Here is a 6,538-nt window from a genome sequence, read left to right on the forward strand (position 1 = left end):
TGCAGGATGGCTATCCCCCCAGGGAGTGATTTCTCGCTTTCTGTCTCTATGTCTTTCTCTCCCCTGGGGGTTCTTGCTTTCTGTCTCTATGTCTCTCTCTGTCTGTCTGGCGAGGGCACACGCCCTACGGTGAAAATCTCTCAAAAATAAAACAACCTGACCTTCGAAACTATACTCTGATTGGCCACTAGAATCCCTTAGATTTGCATATCTGGCTCCTCATGATTGGTCCAAAAGCAACCAATCGTAACCCACCTTTTACAACCAATCATGGCCCACCAACGTGTATATAACCATGATGCTTGGCCTACAATCGCCAGACAACCCAGGAGAGCCTGAAGAGCTGAAAAACCGCACAGTCTCCAGACGACCAGGAAGACCATGAAGAGTTGTAACACTGCATTGTCTCCGGAAGACCCAAGGACTTCCACATAGTTGGCTGTGGTTCGTGTCCCGGACCCGGTGGCTTAAAATTCACACCAGGCGCGTGTGCATGTGTGCCCAAGATCCTGAGAGGAGAATGGAGGAGAAGGGATTGTGGCATGACCATCCCCCCTGGGGGGTGATTTCTTGCTTTCTTTTTTTATTTGAGAGGTTTTTGCTATAGGGCATGTGCGCTCACCAGACAGACAGAGAGAGACAGAGAGATAGAAAGCAAGAAATAGCAAAAGTGGATTTTTTGATAGCAAAAGTGGATTTTTTTTTTATACTCCATGTTACAACAGAAAGACGGACACAGTAACATGAGGTGAATGACATTTGCTTTGAAGTTGCCGTCATGGTGGGGAATTGGCATAAGCTGGACTCCACTGAGATGCTACCTGACCCTAGGGATCAGCAGTATGAGTAGGCGATGAAGACAGCTGTTTGCACGGTACTTAAAACCTTCCAGCCAGGAGGAGAATCTCTCTGCACTGTCTGGCATAAAACTCAATTCAAGTTACAACTCAATACTCTCATTTTGAAGTTTTCTGTTCTTCATTAAAATTCAGGTAAAGTATGCATTTCTCCCAATTCCACTGCTGTTCTACAAAGTAAAGATAGCTTTTCTCTACTTTGCTTTCCTCTTCTACAAACTTCTAAGCTGTTCATTATCTTTTATCTTTCCTATATTTGAACTTTTCTAAGAAAAAAACATAAGGATGGTAATGGTGATGATATATCTGGGTAGTGAGAGATAGGCTTTTTTTATCCTCAAGTCTTAAAAATAAACATATCACCGTTTTAAAAGTACTGATTTAGCTAGTTAAAAAGAATAGACTTCTTTAGGGCAAGTAATGTTAGAGATAGTATATACTTCTTTGTTATCAATGTGATACTTCAGCTCCAGTCTTAAGTGATTTTATTATAGCTGTATCATTTAAAATGTGAAATTATATATATATGATAATATTAACATTCACTAATCATGCTAGGGAACTATGATGGTAATAGTGTGAATTAATGCCTACTGCTAGAGGTGGCACAGAGAAGATTAATGGACAAGACCGTATCTGTTTCCTACGCAGTCATAGCCCCTGTGTGTAGCATAATACCATCATAACGAAGATGCCCAAATCAATATTTGTTGCCTGAAAAAACAGATTAAAGAATATAGGTAGGGACCAACAGATGGTTTAATGCTTACATTGCTGAACTCCCACGTAGTCAACTGTGGTTCAAGTCTCAGACCTGGCAACTTAAAATTCGTGCCAGGTACATGCCCAAAATCCCAAGAGGAGGATGGAGGAGAAAGGATTGCATTGTGGTCATCCCTTCTGGAGGGGTAATTTCTTGCTTTCTATCTCTCTATATCTCTTTGGTGAGCGCACACACCCTACAGCAAAAATCTCTCTTAAAAATAGAAAAAAAGAATATATGTTAAAAAAATGAACTATATTCTCCCCAAAATGACAAAATGAGGATTGTACCATCTCTTTATTGCCAGTAAATATAGAACTGAGATACTCAGAGACATTACTGCTATATGGATACGGTAATTTGGGGGAGCCAAGAGTGCTCCTTCAAAGGATAGGCAAAGCTGTGTTCTCATTTAAGAACTGGAAAATTGAGATCATTATAATTTGCTATCCATCAGGGCTCCCCACTCCGAAGAACACAGTTTTTAAAAGAATGCATTTATCCCATCTCAATTTTTTGGTGTATCTTTTTTTTTCCCCCTTAAAGCATAACAAGCTTGTCAGAGTTTCCATGGTGAATACGGGGCACCATGGAAACTGATAGATTTAGCTACACAAAAAGAATAAATAAAATAGGCAGGCATTTATTCCACTGTGCAATGACAACTCCTCTTCTAGATATGAGAGGAAAAGCAGCTTCTCATTTAACCTGCTTGCCCTTCACTCTCTATTCCCCATGAAAACATGAGTCATGATCATTCCATTGACCTATGCTGATTGGCTTGTTGGATCAATTCATTGACCTATGTTGATTGGTTTGCTGTTCTCCGTAAAGTCTATTATTCCCACTCTGACTTCACTTTAAGCTGGATCTATGTGTCTCCAGGAAGTGCTGGAAAGCTACATGCTCAGTGAAAATTGTAGATGATAACTCTCAATGCAAAATTGAGAGTACAATTTCTTAGTCTACTGTGACGAAGTACTGTGTGAGGACAACTGGGATCAAAACCCAGGTCCATACTCCACTGACCAGACAGGCAAGCTAACATCCCTGCACCTCAGTATTCCTATCTGTGAAATGGTTAAAATTTATTCTTTTGCTATTTTATAGGGTTATTGTGAAGCTAAAGTGAAATAGTTAAAAAGAAAACCCCTTTAAAACAATTCTGTTAGTTCTATCTAAAAGGTGGGATGCATGCTTACATCATTAAGGTGATCAAAAATGCCCAAACTGATCATGCTGTGGGCACTGAGGGTGCTTTGCTTCAAGTAATTAGAGGTTTAGAACTTACTGGTTCCACCCCGTACTTGGAGAGTTTTAGGGCCACCTGGTTGCATCTGAAGGAGGAAGAATTGTAATCTTAAGAAGAGGCTTTGCAGAGGCAGCAGATGGCATAGCAGTTACATCACTGGACCTCCACATGGCCATTGTGGTTTGAGTCCTGGCCCTGCTGGCTTGAAAAATCATGCTGGGGATGGGTGTGTGCGTGCCCAAGATCCCAGGTGGAGAATGGAGGAGAAGGAACTGCAGTATGGTCATCCCCCTGGGGGGGGGGTGATTTTTCACAGTCCCTCTCACTGTCTCTGTCTCTTTATCTATCTGACAAGTACACATGCCCTGAAGCAAAAACCTCTAAAATAAATAAATGAATGAATTTTTTGAAAATTGATTCATCTTTAAATATTTATTATTATTATTATTCATACCTTAAATCACTATACATCATTTAGATTGGGAAGGCTTAACCCAGCATGATTTACACCTCAGTACAGCCCAGTTGAGACTATAATATACATCCTCATCAACAGATAATAAACTTTATCTGTGTTCCACATCTTTGAATATTTTTATACTACAATGTTGGAAAACTAAATAAATACGGCTTTTAAGTTCTAGTCCCAGTGAATTGCTTACCATTAGCACACACCCACTGGAGTCTCATTTTAAAAAAAATTATCATTGAAAATATAGGCAATGAAGCCATTTCCTGAAATTCAGCATTCATGTAGCAGGTCTACTGAGCATCTCGTATAGACCAGACATTGTGCTAAGGAATATATAGAAAGAACGAGAAAAAGAAAGAAAGGAGCAAGGAGAAGGGAGGGAGGAAGGTAGAAGGAAAGGAAGTAGAACAAAAGGAAAGAAGGGAGAAAAAATGAGGGTGAGAGAAGGAAGACAGGAAAGAAAGAGAGGACATGGTCCTTCAGGGGAACACTATTTTCTAGGGGAGACAGATGAGTAAAGGAACAATTATAGCACTCCACGAACTCAGAGGAGGAACACTTAATACCTGAGAGAGAGAGCGGAGGTGTAAAGAGTTCCTGGATGAGGGTGGGGGTGGGGTGGGCAATTAAGCTGAAGCGTTTAGCCAGGGAGAGTGGGTGGGAAAATGAGGCAGGCATGGTATCAGGTGGTAAAGGGCAGCACAGGCAGAGAAGAGCATGAGCAAACAGATCCGTGGCATGTGGGAGAGAGGAGGGAGTCAAGTCTGAAGAAGCAGCCAGGACCTACATCAGGAATATTCCCTCCCAAGGAGGGCTCTTTTTGTCTGAAGGAAGTGATACCCAGAGGTAGAGTCCTGAAGGTGCTTGGGCTGTGTTTTGAAGGTGGCTATGGAAGCTCTATACTGTCTTCCTCCAAATCTCAGTCACCTAGAGAACATTTCCTTGGAGATTACGAAATGGACTTCAAATTGCAGGAAGACCAGCAACTTACAGAAGTCATCAAGTCTGAGGGTGGAGACCAGGTGAGAATCGTGGGAAAGCCAGAACTTTGACTTGACCTATGGCTGAGTTTGCTATTGCTTTTCTTGGTGTGTGGCAATATGGTACCTGGGGTTCTGGATCCTGACCCAGCTGGACTGGGAATGGCAGCACAAGTGTGTTTTGCTCAAAAGAGCTAACACTGAGGAATGCTAATGCCATGTCAACTGGAGGCCTATGACCATTTCTTCTTATAGAAAATGACTTCAAGTTACATAAAGATTCTTCATTCCATAAATCACACAATAAAACATTAATAAATATCAGAACAAAATCCCCTAGTAATTCCATTACCTCAACAGAACAGTATCTATTTTTGGTGTAACTTTTCAATGTTAGTCATGATGCTTACAGTTTTCATTATTTTAACCACACACGAATGTCAGTTTTAAAAGCTTAGCATTGGAGCCAGCAGGTGGCATGGTGGTTAAGGTGCTGGACTTCCACATGGCTAACCATGGTTAGGGTCTTGGACCTGGTGACTTGCTTTCTCACTTTCTCTCCCTCTCTCTCTCTGGTGAGAACATGCGTCCTGGAGCAAACTAAATAGTAATGATGATATATAAAATTAAATAATTCTTTTAAAACATCAACATTATGTACATTTCTATGTGCTATATAGTTCTACTGTTTTAAAACAATCTTATAATTTTCTACTGAGTAGATACATTATAATTCACAAAACTACTTTTGATTGTTGAACTTTTAGGTTGCTTTCATGAAAAAAGTTATTAGTTGTATCTGTTTTAAGGAACCAATACCTCTTTTGGAAACATTTCATTGAATCGTGTTTCAAATTAAAAATCGATATTTTCTTCACCTCTGTTCCTAAGGTTGTATGTATGAAAGCCCAGGTCAGTGGAAAGTTTCAATGTGCTGCCGGGTGGGACCATAAGAAGAGAGTGTGGTGTGCAGAATCAGGGGACTGTAACAGAGAGGAGGGGTTGAAGTCTTCAAAAGGTCAGTGTAACGATGTCAGCTTCAGAGACTCCTAACTCTGAATTCTTGGTAGGGTGACCACTTACCCCTGTATGCCTGGAACTCAAGGGTTTTCCAGACTGCTCGATTTTTAGTGCTAAAACCAGGCAAATCGCCAGTAAATGGACAAGAGTTGGTCACTCTTGGTAAATGCAGCAGCAGAAATTAGATGAATGAACTAGACGTCGCTGGGGTTGGGGTTCTACCAACTTGGTGGTCAGGGAAGTTTCCTCCAAAGAGCTGTCCTTTGAGGCAAACCAGTGATGAGAAGAGTGGTAGTGCCAAGATCCACCAAAAGCATTTAGGCCAGAACCAACTGCATATCCAAAGGCCCTGAGTGGGGAACCAATTTGTCTTCTTGGAGAAACCTAGTGAGGACCCTGGGTCCTTGGCTGTTGTGGAGAGAGGGAGCACTGACCTCGACTCAGTCTTGCCATGGTCAGCTCAGTCCAAGCCCCATTTCACAGATGAGGAGGATGAGGATTCTGATCCCCTTCCCCATCGTCTCTTGGCTGCTGACCCTCACTCTGAACTCGCTTGTCACTCCTAGCAGTTTGACTTGCAAACTTAATTTTCTGTCCGTGGACAATGCAGTAGTGAATAAAAGAGATTAATTTGTTAACATGAGAACAATTGGGATTAGAATTATCTGTGGATAGATAGAAGGGCCAGAACATTGGCATCAAGGTAAGGGGAAGAACTTTCGGGTCCAGATTAACGCCCAGTAATGGAGCCCCCAGTAAGGATCTGAAGATATGCTTCCAGAACCTCAGCTGTAGATGGATATAAATTCATCAGTCTGCAGAAACGGAAAATGAAACTGTCCTAAGGGAGGCAACCTCAACCGACCTTTCACCTGCCCCTGAACTTCAGCAAATTCAGGACCTGGGTTCTACAGGTGGAGGGGAAAACTAGCGTTAAGAGTTTAAGGGGCAGGGCTGCTGGGCAGACACAAACCCAGACCTGCCAATTAAAGATGAGGAGGTTGATTTCGTGAGCCTCAGCTGTGGTTGATTTTGATAACTCAAAGAGTTAACACATCCAAAACTAACGCAGGGGTGGGGAGAAAGACCACACCCCACCGGAGCGCGGAGCCAACTCGCGGAGAAAAATCCGATTGGCATCCAGGAGGCAGAGAGCCAGCCACTGGGCGCGGCCCGCAGGGGGCAGGCGATCGC

This window comes from Tupaia chinensis, unplaced genomic scaffold (assembly GCF_000334495.1).
Source record: "Tupaia chinensis unplaced genomic scaffold, TupChi_1.0 Scaffold000354_1, whole genome shotgun sequence".
NCBI lineage: Eukaryota > Metazoa > Chordata > Mammalia > Scandentia > Tupaiidae > Tupaia > Tupaia belangeri.